Genomic DNA, 21,181 nt, shown 5'->3' on the forward strand with positions numbered 1-21,181 from the left:
CGATGCCACTTTGCTGAGGTGTGTATGGAGCAGAGAACTCATGTGTGATTCCCAATGTATCAAGATAAGTGTCGAGGCCGGTGTTCTTAAATTCAGTTCCATTGTCACTCCGGATGTGCTTGATCTTGATGCCACAATTGGTCATGGCGCGAGTGGCGAGTCGTCTGAAGACATCTTGCACTTAAGTCTTATAGAGAATTATATGAACCCATGTTTATCTTGAGTAATCATCAACAATGACGAAGCCATAGAGATGTGCAGTGGTAGTAAGGGCAGAGTAGTGAGTAGGGCCAAATAAGTCCATGTGTAGCTGCTCGAAGGGGCGTGATGTAGTCATGATTGTCTTCGAGGGATGCTTGGCCATAGTCATCTTCTCGGCTTCACAAGCACCACATAGATGATCCTTCTTGAACTTGACACACTCGATGCTAATGATATACTTCTTCTTCACAAGAGTGTGCATGTTCATCATGCCCGCATGTCCTAGCCTCCGATGCTAAAGCCAACACTCTGAAGCTTTTGCTAGAAGACATACGTCAAGCTGTGGTCCTACGGAGAAATCTACCATATACAGATCACCTCTTCGATAACCTTTGAAAACTAGATATTTGTCAGTTTCCATAAGCACAAGGCAATGATACTCTCCAAATATCACAATCATGTTAAGATCGCAAAGCATTGAGACAGACATTAAGTTGTAACCAAGGGATTCAACAAGCATCACTTTATCAATGTGTTGATCCTTTGAGATAGCAACTCTACCTAGGGCCATTACCTTGCTTTTACTAGTGTCGACGAACGTGATGTGGATTTTAGTGGATGGACATAGGGTTGAATCCATTAGAAGACTACGATCACCAGTCATGTGGTTAGTGCATCCACTATCCAGGATCCATTCAGTCACTTTCGGCGATGTATCCTACAATGCAGTTAGGGGGATAGGCTTCACGAAGAGAAGTGTGAAGCACAAACATTTGATGAACAAGCATACTATCAAAGTTTAGATTCTTGTTAGGTATGATAGGATGCTTGTAAAGAAACCCTGGGATGAAATATATGGTAAGACCATTTTGGCACTTTATCTTGCGTCCCACAAGATGTTAAGTCCCCAGCATTGGCGTCTGAAGTCTTTGATTTCTGGCTGGAGACCTTTCCCTGCAAGAGAAATTTAATTCTTCTTAACCACCCACATCTTCAGCGGTGGCTTAGAAGCAATGAGTCTAAGTGCAGCATCTAAGAACTTTGGCTTTGGAGCCCTAGCAAATAGTCTTGCAGGAGGTGAATAATACTCATATTGATGAGTCTGATGATGTTTCCCAACAAACATTGGTGTTAGGGTGACCTTGTGAGGTCCTCAGTCTCTATGAAGCCTTTGGGCCATATGAAGCCTTTGGTTTGGGGTTTCTCTTCTTGCCAGGTGGTGTCATGATGACACTCACAATAAGCTTCTCAAGACAACTTTTGGGCACCCAGATCTTCTTCAAAGCTGGCCCATTCCTGTAGTTAGCACAAATAAACCTAACAAACACTTCACCATTCTTATTCTTAAACAGCTTATAATTGGCGTCAAAGGATTCATCAATGATAATGGGGTTAGCACAAGTGAAACCAGATAAGGTGGATGGGTGCACTGAAGGGCCCTGTGCAACAAGCCATGTGGTTTTGGGGCACTGCTCAGGCTTCTAGTAAGAAACATCAACATTCATTTTCCTCTTGAACCCAACACCCTCTTTCCTAGGGTTTCGGTTCAGAATCTGTTTCTTGAGGACAACACATAGTGTCTGATGCCCTTTGAGGCTTTTGTACATGCCTGTTTCAAGCAATGTCTTCAACCTAGCATTCTCATCAGAAATAGTAGTAGTATCCTCAGTAGAGGGGTTAGTTACCACATCAGCAGTTGAAGGTATTGCAACATCAGATGTAGTGGAACGTTCACCAATAGAGACAACATTATCACACTCAAGACATTTTAAACATGGTAGCACAAAATCTTCCTGAGCGAAACTGATCTGTTGGGCGAGTAGTGAATCATTATCCTTTTGAAGATCTTCATGAGACACTCTCAGTTTCTCAAGATCTTGCTTCTTTTGAAGATAATCATAGGAAAGCTTCTCATGAGTGGCTGAGAGGGTTTCATGACGACTTTCAAGTTCCTCGTACTTAACATGAAGATTTTTTTATGTCTTCGATTAAGGATTGAGTTCGATTCATTTCCGCATCCAATAGGTCATCGCTTTTGTCTAGCAACTTTTGAATGTGTTCCATAGTAGTTTCTTGTTCACTTGCAATTTTAGCAAGAGTTTTATAGCTAGATTTGGATTCACACTCAGAGTCATCTTCACTGGAGGTTTGAAATTAAGCATCACGTGAGTTTACCTTGGCACCTCGTGCCATTAAGCAGTAGGTCGGAGCAAAGTCGTCCTCATCATCGGCTTCAGCGTCGGCGATGTGACCAATGTCTTCGGTGTTGAAGATGGACTTGGCGACGAATGCCGAAGCTAGAGACTGGCTTGCCATGCCCATATTAGACTCCTCTTTAGACTACACCTCCGCCTCCTTAGAAGCAGACTCCTCCTCTGAATCCATCTCCTTGCCAATGAACGTGTGAGCCTTGCCAGATGAGCTCTTCTTGTGATATGAACACTTTGATGAAGACTTTGAAGATTTCTTCTTCTTCTTGGCGTTAGAATCATATTCCTTGATCTTCTTCTTCTTCTTCTTCTTCTTCTTCTTATTCTTCTTAGTTTCCTTGTCCCATTGAGGACACTTAGATATGTAATGGCCTGGCTTCTTGCATTTGTGGCATGTTCTCTTCTTGTGGTCACGAGAGGAAGCTTCATCATTTCTTAAGATGGATCTTTAAGACTTTCTGAAGAGATTCTTCTTGGAGAACTTTTGTAACTTTGTCACAAGCATTTCTAGCTCTTTGCCAATGCCTTCAGGATCACCAGAACTATAGTCAGATTCTTCTTCAGATGAGGAACCAACTTTTGCCTTCAAAGCATGGGATCGACCATAGTTGGAGCCATAGATATCTCTCTTCTCAGATAGCTGGAACTCATGTGTGTTGATCCTCTCAACTACGTTAGATGGATCGAGATCTTTGAAGTTAGGGTGTTCTTGAATCATCGGGGCCAAAGTGTCAAATGAACTGTCAAGTGATCTCAATACCTTCTTCACCATTTCATGCTTGGTGATATTAGTGGCGCCGAGTGCACGAAGCTCATTAGTGATATCAGTGAGGCGATCAAACCTGAGCTGAACATTCTCATTGTAGTTTCTCTTGAAGGGGTTGAAGAGATTGCGAAGAACATCAATCCTTGAGTCCCTCTGAGTTGAGACGCCTTCGTTGACCTTGGATAGCCAGTCCCAGACTAGCTTCATAGTTTCCAGAGCACTCACACAGCCATACTGTCCTTTGGTCAGATGACCACAGATGATGTTCTTGGTGGTCGAGTCCAATTGCGCGAACCTCTTGACATAAACAACAGTGCCACATTCACCGACCTTGGGAATTCTAGTCATGATGACATACCAGAGGTCAATGTTAATGGCTTCGAGATGCATACACATCTTATTCTTCCAGTAGGGGTAATCAGTGCCATCGAAGACTGGGCACACAACGGAGACCTTGATTATCCCTGCAGTCGACATAGCTAAATCTCCAGGTGGTTAAACCAAATCACACAAAACAAGGGAGCGCCTTGCTTTGATACCAATTGAAAGTGCTAGTTATCGACTAGAGGGGGGTGAATAGGTGATTTTTTTAAGTCTTCAAGACACGAGGTCTTTGAAGACAAACTGTTAGTATGAACCTACATGATATGCAGCGGAAGATGAACTACACAAGAGAAGCCATAGACAGGTAAGCAATGCAGTGAAAGTACGAAGACTAATGGCAGCTAGGAAGTATGGATTGGAATGTAAGACAGTATGAAGCCAAACAGGTAATAGTCTTCGCACAATGAAGTCAAACAGATTAGGAAAGAAAGCAATGACTTCACGAAGACAAAATGAAAAGTAAAGAAGGTAAGGGAGAGAACCAATAGCTTGGTGAAGACAAGGATTTGGTAGACCAGTTCTAGCTGTTGTAACAACTATACGTCTGGTTAGGGAGGTTGAGATTCAACTCAGAAGATTGTGTCTTCACCTTATTCCCCTTGAGCTAAGGACACCCAGTCGTCGCCCAATCACTCTGGTAAGTCTTCAAGGCAGACTTCCAAACCTTCACAGACTCCATTCACTGGCAATCCACAATGACTCTTGGATGCTTAGAACGTGACACCTAACTGGCTGGAGGATGGACAGTCCTCAAGTGTAACAAGTCTTCAGGTCACGCGGACAGAAAGACTTCAGTGTGCCTAACACTCTTTGGCTCTGGGTGTTTTGGGATTTGTCCTCGCAAGGATCTCTCTCTCTCTCTCAAAGTCTTTGGAGGTGGGGTGCTCTCAAACCACAAAAGTCGTGCACTAACTCGGAGCAACCACCAATTTATGGTGTAGGGGGTGGGATATTTATAGCCAGGAGGCAACCCGGCATGATATGCTCGAAATGACCCTGGGTCACCAAGGAACCAACATGTGTCCAATGGTCGGATTTCAAACACACGTGGTAGCTTGGCTTGGGCTAGAAGCAAAGCTGACTCATCCAACTCTGGATAACATTTACTCGGTTGATGTACCGTGAGCGTTGTTATTATAGTTGGATCATATGGTGTTTCTCCCCCTCTATCTTCTTGTGATGAATTGAGTTTTACCTTTGAGGTTTCACTACTATCGGATTTAATACTATTATGGATTTGAGAACACTTGATGCATATCTTGCGTGGGATACCCGTGGTGACAATGGGGTGTTCTATTAATTCACTTGATGTATGTTTTGGCACTCAACTAGCGGATTCCCGAGGTGACATTTGGGTAATCTATGCAGAGGGGTTGATGCACGTTTTCGTCCTTGTTTATCTGGTAGAAATCTTGGGGCACTCTTTGAGGTTCTTTTTGTTGGATTGAATATTATGAATCTGAAGTTGTTCGATGCATATCGTATAATTACGGATACTTGTGGTGACATTGGAGTATCTAGGTGACATTAGGGTTGATTGATGTGTGTCATACGGTGTTATTTTACTACGAACTCTAGGGCTGTTTGTGACACTTATAGGAATAGCTCAATGGATTGATCGGGAAGAATAACTTTGAGGTGGTTTCCTACCCTACAAAGAATTTCATGTTATGTTCTCCGTGATGGGAACTTTGGAGTGAATTTTGTCGCGCATTCAGGGATTTCCATATGATTTAATTATGTTATCATTTTTGAGAGAGCTTGCACTAGTGAAAGGATGAACCCTAGGCCTAGTTTCCAAGCATTGCAATACCGTTTGCACTCACATTTACTACTAGTTACCTTGCTGTTTTTATATTTCAGATTATAAAAACCAATATCTACCATTCATATCACACCTGTATCACCATCTCTTCGCCGAACAAGTGCACCTATACAATTTACCATTGTATTGGTTCTGTTGGGGACACAAGAGACTCTTTGTTGTTTGGTTGCAGGGTTGTTTGAGAGAGACCATATTCATCCTACTCCTCCCACGGATTGATAAACCTTAGGTCATCCACTTGAGGGAAAATTGCTACTGTCCTACAAAACTCTACGCTTGGAGGCCCAACACGAGTCTACAAGAAGTAGTATGCGTAGCAGACATCCATCTCTTTTCTGGCGCCATTGCTAGGGAGGTGAGTGCTTGAAGATATATCTTTAGATCTTGCAACTGAATCTTTTAGTTTCTTGTTTTATCACTAGTTTAGTTTAAAAAGAAAATTAGTAAAAAAATGGAATTGAGGTTGCCTCATATGCTTCATCTTTTTAATGTCTTTCATGAAAATGATGGAAAGGAAATTTTTTCTCAAGTGTTAGAAGAAAAAGTTCATAAAATGTTTGGCATAAAATCTTTGAATGATGAGCATGATTGCAATGTTGTTCATATGAATTATTTGAATATCCATGATCCTAATGATATGCAAAGCCACAAGCTTGGGGATGCTATGTTTGATGAAGATGATATTTTTTGCACCCCAAGTTTTGATGAGAAAATTTATTATGATGTTAGTATGCCTCCTATTTATGATGATTATATTGAAGAAAGTGGATTTGGAGAGGTCATGACTTTATTTAGTAATGAATCCACTATTTTGGAAGAGGTTCCAATTGATTATGAGAACAGAGTTGCTATCTATGATGATTATAGTGATGACATCTATGCTATAAAGAATAATGATAACCATGAAGCTTGTCATCATGATTTTAATTTTCAATTGGATTATGCCTCACATGATAGTTATTTTGTTGAATTTCCTCCCACTATTATGAATAAGAAGAATTTTGCTTATGTGGAGAGTAGTAAATTTTCTATGCTTGAGGATCAAGAAAAGAATGCTTTATGTGATAGTTATATTGTTGAACTCGTTCATGATGCTACTGAAAATTATTATGAGAGAGGAACATATGCTATTACATATCTCAATAATATCAAGTTTCCTCTCTATATGTTGAAAATCTTGAAGTTTTGCTTGCGTTAGCTACCTATGATAGTTGATTCTTTCTCACATAAATTGTTTGCTCACGAAACCCCTATACATAGGAATTAGGTTAGAATTAAAATGTGCTATTCATATGTTTCATGATGCTCCCATTATGTTTCAATTCTTATCTTTTATGTGAGCATCGTTGAAATCATCAAACCTAGCTAGAAAGACATCAAAGAAAAGTGCTTGTTTGGAGACAACCCAATATTTATGCCTACTGTGTTTGTGTGTTAACATGATTAGGATACTCTATTAATCATGTTTTATAGATTTTGTTTCAATAAAGTGCCAAGTAAGACCTTTGGGATTGTTTATGGTAATAGTTGATTTGATCTTGCTGAAAAACAGAAACATTTGCGCCCAGTAAAACAATTTTCATTTTTTTACAGAAGCGTGATAAATCACTGATTATTTTTTGCACAATATTGATATAAAAATTTCCAAAATTTTCCTATTTTTCAGAATTTTTGGAGTTACAGAAGTATACGAAGTTTCCAGGTTACTACAGACTGTTCTGTTTTTGACAGATTCTGTATTCATTGTGTTGTTTGCTTATTTTCATGAATCTATGGGTAGTATAGGAGGGTCTGAACCATGGAGAAATTGGAGTACAATAGATATAACACCAATATAATTAAAGAATGAGTTCACAACAGTACTAAAAAGTAGTGATTTATTTCTTATACTAACGGATCTCACGAGTTTTCTTTTGAGTTTTGTGTTGCGAAGTTTTCAAGTTTTGATTAAAGATTTGATGGACTATGGAATGAGGAGTGACAAGAGCCTAAGCTCGGGGATGCCGAACACAACCCAAGTTAATATTCAAGGACAACCAAGCATCTAAGCTTGGGGATGCCCCGTATGGCATCCCCTCTTTCGTCTTCGTCCGTCGGTAAATTTACTTGAGGCTACATTTTTATTCACCACATGATATGTGTTCTGCTTGGAGCGTCTTGTATGATACGTGTTTTGCTTTTCAGTTTGCCACAATGATCCTTGATGTACACACCTTTTGAGAGGGACACACATTAATCGTGATTTTATTAGAATACCCTATGTGCTTCACTTATATCTTTTTGAGCTAGGTAGTTGCTCTAGTGCTTCACTTATATGTTTTTAGCGCACGACGGTGGTTTTATTTTGAAGAAATTGATGAACTCTCATGCTTCAATTATTATTTTGAGAGTCTCTCTAAACATCATGGTAATTTGCTTTGGTTATGAATTTAGTCCTAATATGATGGGCATCCAAGAGGGATATAATAAAAACTTTCATATAAAGTGCATTGAATACGATGTGAAGTTTCAATCTTTATGAATTTTTTGAGATGTAAAGATGGTGATATTACAGTCATGCTAGTGAGTAATTATGGATTGGTAGACATACTTGTGTTAAAGTCTGTGATTCCTGTAGCATGCACATCTGGTGAACCGTTATGTGTTGAAGTGAGAGCATGATTTATTTATTGATTGTCATCCTTTGTGTGGAGATCGGGATCGCGCGATGGTTAACTCGTACCAACCCTTCCCCTAGGGGCATGCATCTAATACTTTGTTTTGATGACTTCTAGACTTTTGCAATAAGTATGTGAGTTTTTTATGACTAATGTTGAGTCCATGGATTATACGCACTCTCACCCTTCCAGCATTGCTAGCCTCTCTATAGTACCGCGCAACTTTCACCATTCCACGAGTCTCCTATTCTGGCATTTCCATAGCCATTCCAAGAGATATTGCCATGCAACTTCCACCATCCTGTTTATTATAACACATACCATCATTGTTAAATTCCTTTGCATGATCATGTAGTTGACATCGTATTTGTGGCAAAGCCACCATTCATATTTTTATACATGTCACTCTTGAGTCATTGTAGATCCCGGTACACCGTCGGAGGCATTCATATAGAGTCATATTTTGTTCTAGTATCAAGTTGTAATTCTTGAGTTGTAAAGTAAATAAAAGTGTGATGATCATCATTATTAGAGCATTGTCCCATGTCAGGAAAGGATGATGGAGGCTATGATTCCCCCACCAGTTGGGATGAGACTCCGGACTCAAAAAAATAAAAGAGGCCAAAGAAGTCCACGAAAAAAAGAAAAAACGAAAAAAGAGAAAAAAGAAAATGAGAGAAAATGAGAGAACGGACAATGTAACTATCCTTTTTCCACACTTTTTCTTCAAAGTAGCACCATATTCTTCATGATAGAGAGTCTCCTATTTTGTCACTTTCATATACTAGTGGGAAATTTTCATTATGGAACTTGGCTTGTAGATTCCAATGATGGGCTTCGTCAAATTACCCAAGGTCTTTGTGAGCAAGCAAGTTGGATGCACACCCACTTAGTTTGTTTTTGAGATTTCATACACTTATAGCTCTAGTGCATTTCTACCTCTTGAGCTTGTGTTGGTTTTTCCTTGAAGAGGAAAGGGTGATGCAGCAAAGTAGCGTAAGTATTTCCCTCAGTTTTGAGAACCAAGGTATCGATCCAGTAGGAGACAAGGCGACAAGCCACCGAATACCTGCACAAACAAACACCAACTTGCAACCAACACGACAAAGGGGTTGTCAATCCCTTCACAGTTATTCACAAACTGAGATATGGTAGAGATGGATAAGTGGTAAAGTAATATTTTTGGTTAATGTAACGGAAAGTAAAAGATTGCAAAAGAAAGTAAATAGGAAACTAGACTTCTAGATCAAAAACTTATACGATGGAAAATAGACCCGAGGGCCATAGGTTTCACTAGAGGCTTCTCTCAAGAAAGGAATTATAACGATGGGTGAACAAGTTACTGCTGAGCAATTGATAGAAAAGCGCAAAGTTATGACGGTATCTAAGGCAATGATCATGAATATAGGCATCACGTCAGTATCAAGTAGACCGAAACGATTCTACATCTACTACTATTAATCCACACATCGACCGACTCCTGCCTGCATCTAGAGTATTAAGTTCAAAAGAACAGAGTAACGCATTAAGTAAGATGACATGATGTAGCGGGATTAACTCAAGGAATATGATGAGAACCCCATCTTGTTATCCTCGATGGCAACAATACATTACGTGTCGGTTCCCTTTTGGTCACTAGGATCGAGCACCACAAGATTGAAACCAAAGCTAAGAACTTCTCACATTGCAAGAAGAACCAATCTAGTTGGCCAAACCAAATCGATAGTTCGAAGAGACTTGCAAAGATATCAAATCATGCATAAAAGAATTTAGAGGAGATGCAAACAATATTCATAGATAAGCTGATCATAAATCAACAATTCATCGAATCTCGGCAAACACACCGCAAAAGAGTATTACATCAAATAGATCTCCAAGAACATCGAGGGGAACATGGTATTGAGAATCAAAGAGAGAGACAAAGCCATCTAGCTACTAGCTATGGACCCGTAGGTCTATGGTAAACTACTCACGCTTCATCGGAGAGGCAGTGGTGTTGATGTAGAAGCCCTCTGTGGTCAAATCCCCCTCTGGCAAAACGCCAAAAAAGGCTGCGGCATTGGAAAAGTGGTTTCGTGGCCCCATGGAAGTTTTTTAGGGTACAAGAGTATATATAGGAGGATGATCTAGGTTAGGAGGCCACCGAGGGGCCCACAAGGTTGGGGGCGCGTCCTACACCCATGGGCGCACCCTCCACCCTTGTGGCCACCTCGTGGCTCTTCCGACATGCACTCCAAGTCTCCTGGGTGTCTTCTGGTCCAAGAAAGATCACCGCGAAAGTTTTATTCCATTTGGACTTTGTTTGGTATTCCTTTTCTGCGAAACTCAAAAATAAGGAAAAAATAGAAACTCGCACTGGGCTCTCGGTTAATAGGTTAGTCCCAAAAATCATATAAAATAGCATATTAATGCTTATAAAACATCCAAAACATATAATATAATAGCGTGGAACAATAAAAAATTATAGATACGTTGGAGACATATCAAGCATCCTCAAGCTTAATTCCTGCTCGTCCTCAAGTAGGTAAATGATAAAAATAGAATTTTTGATGTGGAATGCTACCTAACATATTTATCCATGTAATTCTTTTATTGTGGCATGAATGTTTAGATCCGTAAGATTCAAAACAAAAGTTTAATATTGACATAAAAACAATAATACTTCAAGCATACTAACAAAATAATTATGTCTTCTCAAAATAACATGGCCAAAGAAAGCTAATCCCTACAAAATCATATAGTCTGGCTATGCTCCATCTTCATCTCGCAAAATATTCAAATCATGCACAACCCTGGTGACAAGCCAAGCAATTGTTTCATCCTTTTGATGTTCTCAAACCTTTTCAATTTTCACGCAATACATGAGCGTGAGCCATGGACATAGCACTATAGGTGGAATGGACAGTGGTTGTGGAGAAGACAAAAAGAAGGAGATAGTCTCACATCAACTAGGCTTATCAACGGGTTATAGAGATTCCCATTAATAGATATCAATGCGAGTGAGTAGGGATTTCCATGCAACGGATGCACTAGAGCTATAAGTTTATGAAAGCTAAAAAAGAAAACTAAGTGGGTGTGCATCCAACTCGCTTGCTCACTAAGACCTAGGGAATTTTGAGGATGCCCATCATTGGAATATACAAGTTGTCGGCGTCCTGGGAACGGGGGTCCCCATACTTGCCTGCCCGCGGCCCGCTGCGTGGCTAAGCCAGCAGGCCGTACGGCCCATCTTCATCAACAAGGCATCCAAGACCCTCGCGAGGGGCCAAGCCTCGCGAGGAGGACAACACGAGACCTCCTCTGGAGTGGCCTAGTCAAGAAGGCTCACACGGAGCGGAGATATCAAGGCGACGCGAACCTCATGAGGCTCTCGTGACGTGAGCCATGACGATCGACACCAGGCGGGCGCCAGCACGCGCAGCATCCTCGTTTCATCTTTGGTGCTAAGGAAACTAGCGCAGGCGAAGAGTACCGAGGCATCATGCAAAGGTTGCCATTTTGGTGCAACAAGACCTAGACCACAAGGACGGCAAGACGGAGGTCATCGTGGAGCCCTACACGGTGTCACCACCAGAGCGTTTCGCAGGCGCAGACCACCTTTTGTCAGGATAGCTTGTACTAGTTGTCCCCCTTTAAATTAGCCCGCCGTTGTTGGCTCCCTTCCCGCTCAATATTTGGGAAGAGGACCAGGGACTCTATAAGTAGGGCTAGTCACCACCATAGAAAGGGGGGGTGAGGAGACGGCATCTTAGATCACTCTCTCACCCATACAAGTTAGCAACGCACAAGAACACCTCAACCTCAGGAGACTGTTCTTCCCCTTGTATTGTTCATCATCAGCCCAAGAGGCAATCCACCACCACCACACTGGAGTAGCGTGTTACACCACAATGGTGGACCAAACCTGTATAAATCATGTGTCTTTCTGTGTTGCGAGTTCGTCGAGTTTGTCTGCGAGATCTTAGTGAGCTAGGGCGTAGATCGGTAGGAGGAAAAGACTTCGTGCACCCTAGTGTTCGAACCTTAAGGGTTTGCCGGAACCCCACATCTGACATGTGGTGCGCCAGGTAGGGGTGCGCCGTAGCTTTCCTTCCGTCAGTTCGTCTCTCCATCGCTCCATCGTCTCCATGGCGGACGCTCGCCGCTCTCGAGCTAGCGTCGGGCTGCTCTCACCGCCCGCGTTGCTCAGACATCTCCCATCGGCGGGCCACCACGTCGTTCTCCGTCCCTTGCCGCCAACACTGCCACCGGCCCGGTGGGGAACGAGCAGCAAGCGTCTTCGGTGCATCATTCGGTGCGGCAGGACGGCCGCACCGCCAATCCATCCCTGGCCCCAGCCGGTTCTTCGTCTCACACACACCGCGCTCCCATAGAGGCGCGGGCCGCACTCCTCGCCGCAAACGAGCTCCTGCGCTACCGCCCAATCGACGACCTCTACGAGGAGTGGCTCGACCGCGTCTCCGAGCTCGTCTGTGCCGCAGGGGGCTCCCCGGCGCCGTCCCTCTCTCGGCCTCACTCTCAGCCAGCCACGAGCGATGAGGCCTGAGGCGCGCCTCCACCACCCCAGCCCAAAGACGGCGCCTTGGCACCAAGGCGCATGGCCCCATGATGCGATCCGCCATGACCAGTGCCCGCGCGCGAAGAGAGAAGCTGCCAAGAAATCCCACGACCGCGAGAAGCTGCACCCGCGCTTCCCGTGCCGCCTCGTCAAGACCGTGCGCCGCTTGCGGCGGTGCCACGCGGACCTCGACAAGACCAAGCTCCACCTCCGAGGCGAGCCCCAGTAACCACGGCCGGCTGCCGCGCCTTGACCCCCAAGCTCCGCAGCGTCGCCTGGCCAGGAAAGTTCAAGCCAGATCTGCCTCCTCGCTACGATGGCACCGCCGACCCCACAGAGTTCCTGCAGCTCTACGAGCTGAGCATCAAAGCAGCCAACGGCGACAAGAAAGTCATGGCAAACTAGTTTCCCATGGCTCCCAAGGATGGGGCCTGCACCTGGCTCCTGAACTTGTAGCACGGCTCGATCTCCTCCTGGGACAAGATGCGTGACCGCTTCGTCGCCAACTTCTAGGGCAGTCGCGACCGCCCGCCGGCCGTGACCGATCTGTGCCGCATCAAGCAACAACCAGGGGAGACCCTCCAGAAGTACATCCAGCGCTTCAACAACACCCGCATAAAGATCCCCAAGGTCATGGATGAGGCCATCATCTCCGCATTCTCGGACAGCGTCCGTGATGCCAAGATGAAGGAAGAGCTAGCCATCCACGAGGAGCTCTGCACATCTCAGGAGTTGTTCAACCTGGTGACCAAGTGCGCAAGAGCTGAGGAGGGGCGCCATTCCCTCCTTGAGCTGCCAGCCGCAGGCACAGAGGAGAAGAAAGCCAAGGCGAAGGACGTGAAGCGCAAGGAAGCGCTAGTGCTAGCTGCGGAGCCCGACACCAAACGGGGCAGAGATTAGCCTGAGTCATCCAAGAACAGCAGACCGTTCTGCACCTTCCACAACCTGAACACCCACAACACCAGCGACTGCCAAGAGCTCCGAGCCCTACGCGAGGGACGCTACGGTCGATGCCCTGAGTGCGGCAACCGGGGCTACGGCCGTGGAGGAGGACGAGGAGGCGGACACTGGGACGACCGTGGCCCGCGCTAGGAGTGGCGCGACATGCCTCGTGTGGACCGCTGGCAGGACAATCCTCGCGAGAGGCCCTGGAGGGACCAGCCTCATGAGGATCGCCCCGAAGGCAACACAGGTCTTCCTCCACTGCCACCACCAAGAAGGAACGATGACCATCATCAGGACGAGGGGCTGGGGGCTTCCAGGAGCCACGTGCAATCGCCTGCATCTTGGGCGGCGCCCAGGCCCCAGCCTCTCAGCGTATCTTCAAACGATTCACTCGCAAGGTGAACGCGGCGCTCCCCAAGCTTGAGGCCACGCGCCCGCTCAAGTGATTCTAGTGCGCCATCACTTTCGACTCGGCAGATCAGCTCAAGTGTGCGGCCACCACCGGCGTCCTCCCGATGTTGTCTTCCCCAGTCATCAGCAATGTGCAGGTTACCAAGACTCTCATCGACAGTGGTGCAGGACTCAACGTCCTGTCCGTTGACACTTTCGACAACCTCCAAGTGCCATATGAGCAGCTCCAGCCTACCAAACCTTTCTCGGGAGTGATCGCGACTCCACCACACCGATAGGGAAGGTCCGCCTGCCTATCACGTTCGGCACACGCGACAACTACCGCACTAATTTCATTGACTTCGACATCACGCACATCCTCCTTCCGTACAACGCCATCCTTGGGTATCCGGCCCTGGCGAGGTTCATGGCGGTCAGCCACCACGGCTACAACATCCTCAAGATGCCTGGAAGTAGTGGGGTCATCATGGTCCCGTGTGAAGAGAGGGATGCGGTGTGCTCCCTCGAGCGCGCCTTCCAAGCTGCAGCAATCGACGACCCCGACAGCAGAAGTGAGGGTCCTCCGGAGGCCATCCCCAAGAAGAAGTAGACGCGCTGCGCAGGACCTCAGGAGGATGGCGTCACGGCAGGAGCCTCGTCAGGATCAGCGTCCGTCCCAGGGGCACCTCCCTCCATCACATAGGAAGGCGCGCTCGGCGCCCTCCTCGGGCATGGCTCGGGGGCTCTCTTCTGGAGGGCCTTAGACCTTGCCTACCTCATGAGGGAGGCGCTTGGGCACCACTTGGAGGCATGCTATGCAGCATGTTTTCCTCAGGAGAACATTGGGCAAGGGGTGCCCGCCACTCAGGAGTTCATCGCCAAGACCATAGAGGAACTGCAAGATGAAAGAGCCACGCGCGGCGATAGCCGCTCACAGGGCGCGGCTCACCACCCAGGCGAGGGGGCCGAGTTGCGTGTGTGCATCGACATTCCAGGGCTCAACAGGGCCGCGTCTCAGGAGCGCTTCTGGCCTTCACGTGTGGGCCGTTGCGGAGGCCTGCCACACAGCTACGTTCACATGCCCCTTGGCTTGCCGAGCGTGGCGTCGGCCTATCAGCATGCCATGCGGTGTGACCTGGCGGCTCAAGAGGCCAGGTACCGCGTCGTCCTGGAGGGAATGGAGACGGTCTTCAGGGAGCCTCCTGAGCCCCAGAGCCTCCCGAGGCTCAGGGCTCCGGTGGCTCATGAGGAGTCGTTTCTTCGACGCACGCCTTCAGCTACACCAACTCTACTTCGTCTACAGAACCAGGTGACATCTTCCAAGCTCGTTAAGCTGGGAGCGCCCCTTGGGCAGCATCATTCCCAGGCCGTGTGGGTCCGTCCCTACAGCAGGTATCCCATTTACTTATGTCTTTAGCTTACCTTCCTGGGGGCGCCCCTCGGGCTGCATCATTTCCAAGCCGCTCGGGCCGGACCCAGTGGCATGTATCTTCCTGCATTTACCCAAGCTGATTTTCCTTCCCTGCTTAACCTACCTATGGTCATCATCTGCCGATCATCGCCTCCCACGGGGCCTCCTCACAGGCATGGCGCTGGTGCATGGGTTCGTCCCTGCCACGTCGACAAACCTGAGTGGTCGAGCTCTGGCTCGTGGCACGCCCCGCGCACGTCACCTCACCAGGCCCTCAGTGCCTTCATTTCATTCAGACCAACCAGCGGCAGGCTGACGGCTGTAACGGCAAACCCTGTTCTTCTTGTGCCTGTTCACAGGGACACCGTGGGAAGGATAGCCGGCGGCACCGCGAGTCTCCTCTTCTCTCGTGCAATTCGCTTGCGCGTTTGAAGGGGGTCTCCTGAGCATCGCGACTCAGGAGCTCTTACTAGCTCTCTAGCCCTCACCCCCTGGCCTTGACCACGACATCATGACCTGGCATACGAGCGGCGGCTGAGCTCGCTCGAGGGCCAGGACCTGAGGACGCAAAGCACTAAGGAGAGCATGGGAGGAGGGAACTTGTATGGGCCGGCCCAGCTATGCTGCACAAGTTGGCGCGTAGCCCCAGGGCAACGTCAAGAATCGTCATGAAGTTCACAAGATAAGTCTCGCCCTCGGATCGGCTAAATGTCTGGGCCTCATTGACACTCACACCTTGCCGCAATCCTGTTGCGGCCACGTCAACTCCCTCTATTCCCTAACCATGGCCGCTTGAGCGCTAAGGGGGACCTCCTGAGCATCGCGCCTCAGGGGCTCTTACTGGACCTCGGGCCGCACACCTCCTAGCCTTGACCACGGCACGCGACCTGGCATACCAGCGTCGGCTGTAGCCTGCCTAGGGATCGAGACCTGTCGGCGTAGAGCAACAAGCTATCGCGAGGGAAGAAATGGGTTCCGAGCCTTAACCGGACGCGCATTCATCAAATCTTCATAACAGGGAAGAAAAGCACAAAAGACATTACAGACCCTTACATGCCCCCACAGGGCGCTTCATGATTCTTCACAGGAAACAAAAGCTAAAACTGAGGAGGATCCTATCTACACCCCCCTGTGGTAGACGCCATCATCAACAGTGGGCCACGGGAGGCCGGTGCCAACCCCATCCAGATCAGCGGCGGCAGCGGCCGGACACGGCAGCACTGCTCTAAGCGCGGCGAGAGCTTGGGGGCACATAGCTGTCGTCGCTCGTCTCCAGAATCTCGTAGAGCTCAGGAGAGCTGCTGGACTCCCAAGGGTTGCTGCTGCTGGAGTGGTCACGAGCGGAGCGCGCATCAGCCTCGCGCTCCTCTCCGGAGCAGCACTCCAGGCAGCGGCCCTCGACGTTGAAGACCTTGAAGAAGAGCGTGGAGATGCCGCTATACTCAAGATGGATCGCGAGGGCACCCCGCATGTGGCAGACCCGCGCGATCTCGCCCTTGCCGCAGGTCATGAAGATCTTGCCAGAGGGGACCGCTTCGATCTCCGCTCCAGTCGGAGGAGCGCCGCAGTCGGCGTGCTGCAAACAGAGCTCGAGAGGCCCCCTCGGCGGCATCACATCAGAGAAGAACCGTGGGAAACGGATCCAAGAGCTTGGCGGCATCGGTGCCCACAGCACCAGCTCACGCGAGGAGCCCGCGGGGTGGATTCCAGGGGCGACGGCGCGCGTCGCTGTGGCGCGGCAACCCCGAGAGCGGCGCCGGTGGCGCTGCTCGTCGCCCCGCCCTCCTGAGACCTCGGCTTGGGCGTACAGGGGTAGCGGGTACCCTGGAGGAGGCCGCTCACACCAAGGCCTCGCCCCCACCTACATCGCCCCTTCTTCACGGCGGTGGATCGACCTCTTCTTCGACGGGAGTTGCTCTGGGACATCCCGGGGGGCTTTCCCCTTTTCTTCGGCGGAGAACCTTCTGATAGGTGCCATTCGTGCTAGCAGTGGAGCGAGGAAGAAGAAGCAGCAAGCGAGGAAGAGATGGGCGACGGGGGCTCCACCCCCACCCCATTTATACCAAGAGAAGGCCAACCGGCACCTCCCACGACCGCAGGTAATGATGGTTTCCCTTGCATGTCGCAGGGACTCGTCAAGTCATGCACTCGCCGAGGCAGCGTGGGAAGCGGAGACGCCCACGACCAATCAACCGCCATGCGTCAACCAAGGCCGCAGGCTTTGGGGGCCCGCGGTGCTCCGTACATGGCCCTTGGCTTCGCCGCGAATCCAAGCCCGAGCGCACCTTGGGCCCGGGGGCTACTGTCGGCGTCCTGGAAATGGGGGTCCCCAGACTTGCCTGCATGTGGCCCGCTGCGTGGCTATGCTAGCAGGCCGTACGGCCCATCTTCATCAACAAGGCATCCAAGACCCTCGCGAGGGGCCAAGCCTCGCAAGGAGGACGACACGAGACCTCCTCTAGAGCGGCCTACTCAAGCAGGCACACGAGGAGCGGAGATATCAAGGCGAGGCGAACATCAGGAGGATCTTGTGACGTGAGCCATGACGATCGACACCAGGCGGGCGCCAGCACGCGCATCGTTCTTGTTTCCTCTTTGGTGCTAAGGAAACTAGCGCAGGCGAGAAGTACCGAGGCATCAGGCAAAGGTTTCCATTTTGGTGCAACAAGACCAAGACCAGAAGGACGGGAAGACGGAGGTCATCATGGAGCCCAAGACGGCGTCACCACGAGAGACTTTCACAGGCGCAGACCACCTTTTGTCAGGATAGCTTGTACTAGCTGTCCCCCTTTAAATTAGCCCGTCGTTGTTGGCTCCCTTCCCGCCCAATATTTGGGAAGAGGACCAGGGCCTCTATAGTAGGGCTAGTCACCACCATAGAAAGGGGGCGAGGAGACGGCATCTTAGATCACTCTCTCACCCATACAAGTTAGCCACGCACAAGAACACCTCAACCTCAGGAGGCTGTTCTTCCCCTTGTATTGTTCATCACCAACCCAATAGGCAATCCACCACCACCACGCTGGAGTAGGGTGTCACACCACAAGGGTAGCCCGAACTAGCATAAATCATGTGTCTTTCTGTGTTGCGAGTTCGTCCACGAGATCTTAGCGAGCTAGGGCGTAGATCGGTAGGAGGGAAAGACTTCGCGCGCACCCCAGTGTTCGAACCTTAAAGGTTTGTCAGAACCCCACATCTGACACAAGCCAAGTTCTATAATGAAAATTCCCACTAGTATATGAAAGTGAGATCATAGGAGACTCTCTATCATGAGGATCATGGTGCTACTTTGAAGCACACGTGTGGTAAAAGGATAGTAACATTGCCCCTTCTCTCGTTTCTCACATTTTTTTATTTGGGCCTTCTCGCATTCGTCTGGAGTCTCATCCCAACTTGTGGGGGAATCATAGTCTCCATCATCCTTTCCTCACATGGGACAATGCTCTAATAATGAAGATCATCACACTTTTATTTACATACAACTCAAAGATTACAACCCGATACTTATAACAAAATATGACTCTATATGAATGCCTCCGGCGGTGTACTGGGATGTGCAATGAATCAAGAGCGACATGTATAAAATGATGAAGGGTGGCTTTGCCATAAATACGATGTCAACTATATGATCATGCAAAGCAATATGACAATGATCGAGCGTGTCATAATAAACGTAAGGTAGAAAGTTGCATGGCAATATATCTCAGAATGGCTATGGAAATGCCATAATATGTAGGTATGGTGGCTGTTTTGTGGAAGGTATATGGTGGTTTTGTGGTACCGGCGAAAGTTCCGCGGTACTAGAGAGGCTAGCAATGGCGGAAAGGTGAGAGTGCGTATAATCCAATGACACAACATTAGTCATAAAGAACTCACATACTTATTGCAAAAATCTATTAGTCATCGAAACAAAGTACTACGCGCATGCTCCTAGGGGAATAGTTTGCAGAAAGACAATCAATAAATAAATCATGCTCCGACTTCATCACATAATCAGATCTGGTGTGATGCTTAGCCCAAACCTATGAGAGAATGAGAGAAATCTCCTTAAGTTTCGAATGATTACCTACCAGTAGTAGACGTTGTTCTTTGTGCTGCTGGAGATATCTTTCAAATAGAGGAGTTAGCATTACATGCTCCACAAGGATTGTTACCGATGTGCTCAATGTCCGACTGTTGGACTCGTGTCGTTCGGCCATTGGCTACTCCACATGTCCAATTTGGTCATTTCCCTTCAAGGAAGGATGCGGCTATAAATCGCCACCCCACTCCAATATTGCCTATTGTATGCTCCGCCTAAGATTTTTGAGAAGATTGATTGAGCATCCCCTCTCCGAGAGTGGTTTGAGTTTAAGATCCACCAAGAGAAAAATCAAGAGCAAAAAGTTAGACAATGGTTGAGCAACACAATAGTTATGAGTTTAGGGGTCTTATACCTATTACTCTTGAGAGCTGCGCACTCTCTAGACGGATAGGTGTCGGCTTGAGTGTTGAAGAGTTGTTGTCTTCACTGAGCAAGATCTTCGATAATGAAGAGTCATCATGGTTCACAAAGAGGTCTGTCGAAGGTTTGAATATCTTCGACAAGTATCTACCACGTGTGAAATCAACTGGAGTCTGATCAGATCCAAGTTGAAGGAGAATATGGCGACGAGTGTTTATCTTTTGTGTTAAATCACCACCCCTCCAACCTGACGTAGTCCTTTGGCAGAAGGGAGGACTGGTCCACCAAATCTCTCTGTCACCATCGAGCACCACTGGTTCAATTTTTTTTTACTACATTACATTCAGCAGTTTACTTTCGTGCTCTGTGACGATAGTTTATCTGATCATTCATTGGCTGTTTCATATCATTCCTTTCTATCATCTCTGTCATTATCTTTCGTTGCTCACCCTGTTGCGTCCTCATCATTCAGTGTAGTCTTTTCAGTCGCATTCATTCCTATTCACACTTATTAGACTGGCATGTTTTTTCTATGTCATTTTTATTCTCCTCTCCATCGTTCTTGCTCGTGTTATTCCCTCGTAGTTCAAACTTAGTTTTCCCTCATGATACTGTACTTTTTAGCATATTGCATTAGCATCATTATTGTCAAACACGTGATATCCTATGCTCGAACTATTATAGCTTCCTATCTTGATAGATATGTTCCTCAATAACATGCTTAATTGAGTTCTTGTCTACCAAACCTTATTTATGCTGCTATGTTTGGGATCAGTTGAGAACATTCGCAAGAATTTTTGAATGTCCCATTCACCTCCCTCTGTCAATATACTCTCGGTCCTAACAATTACTATCAGAGCGGGTACACCATGTCTTTATTTTTTAAAGGTTTAACCACCTTGGAGTTTTGAGTATGTCATATACAGGTAGATCCTATCACTCTGAAAGATTTCCTATTGTCGGCGTTCTGGGAACAGGGGTCCCCAGACTTGCCTGCCTGCGGCCCACGGCGTGGCTTTGCTGGCAGGCCTATACGGCCCATCTTCTTCAACAATGAATCAAGACCCTCGCGAGGGGCCAAGCCTCGTGAGGTGGATGACACAAGACCTCCTCAGGAGGAGCCTCATCAGGTCGTCTCATGAGGGGCGGAGAGTTCAAGGTCGGGCAAACCTCATGAGGTTCTCGTGACATGAGCCATGACGATCGAGGCCAGGCGGGCACCAGCGCGCGCAACGTCCTTGTTTCCTCTTTAGTGCTAAGGGGGCAAGTGCAGGTGCGGAGTACCGAGGCATCAAGCAAAGGTTTCCATATTGGTGCAACGAGACCAAGACTAGAAGGATGGCAAGACAGAGGTCACCGTGGAGCCCCGGACGGCGTCACCGCTAGAACC

The sequence above is a fragment of the Triticum urartu genome, chromosome 4A, assembly GCF_056163025.1.
Source record: "Triticum urartu cultivar PI428250 chromosome 4A, HENAU_Tu73, whole genome shotgun sequence".
NCBI classification, from domain to species: Eukaryota; Viridiplantae; Streptophyta; class Magnoliopsida; order Poales; family Poaceae; genus Triticum; species Triticum urartu.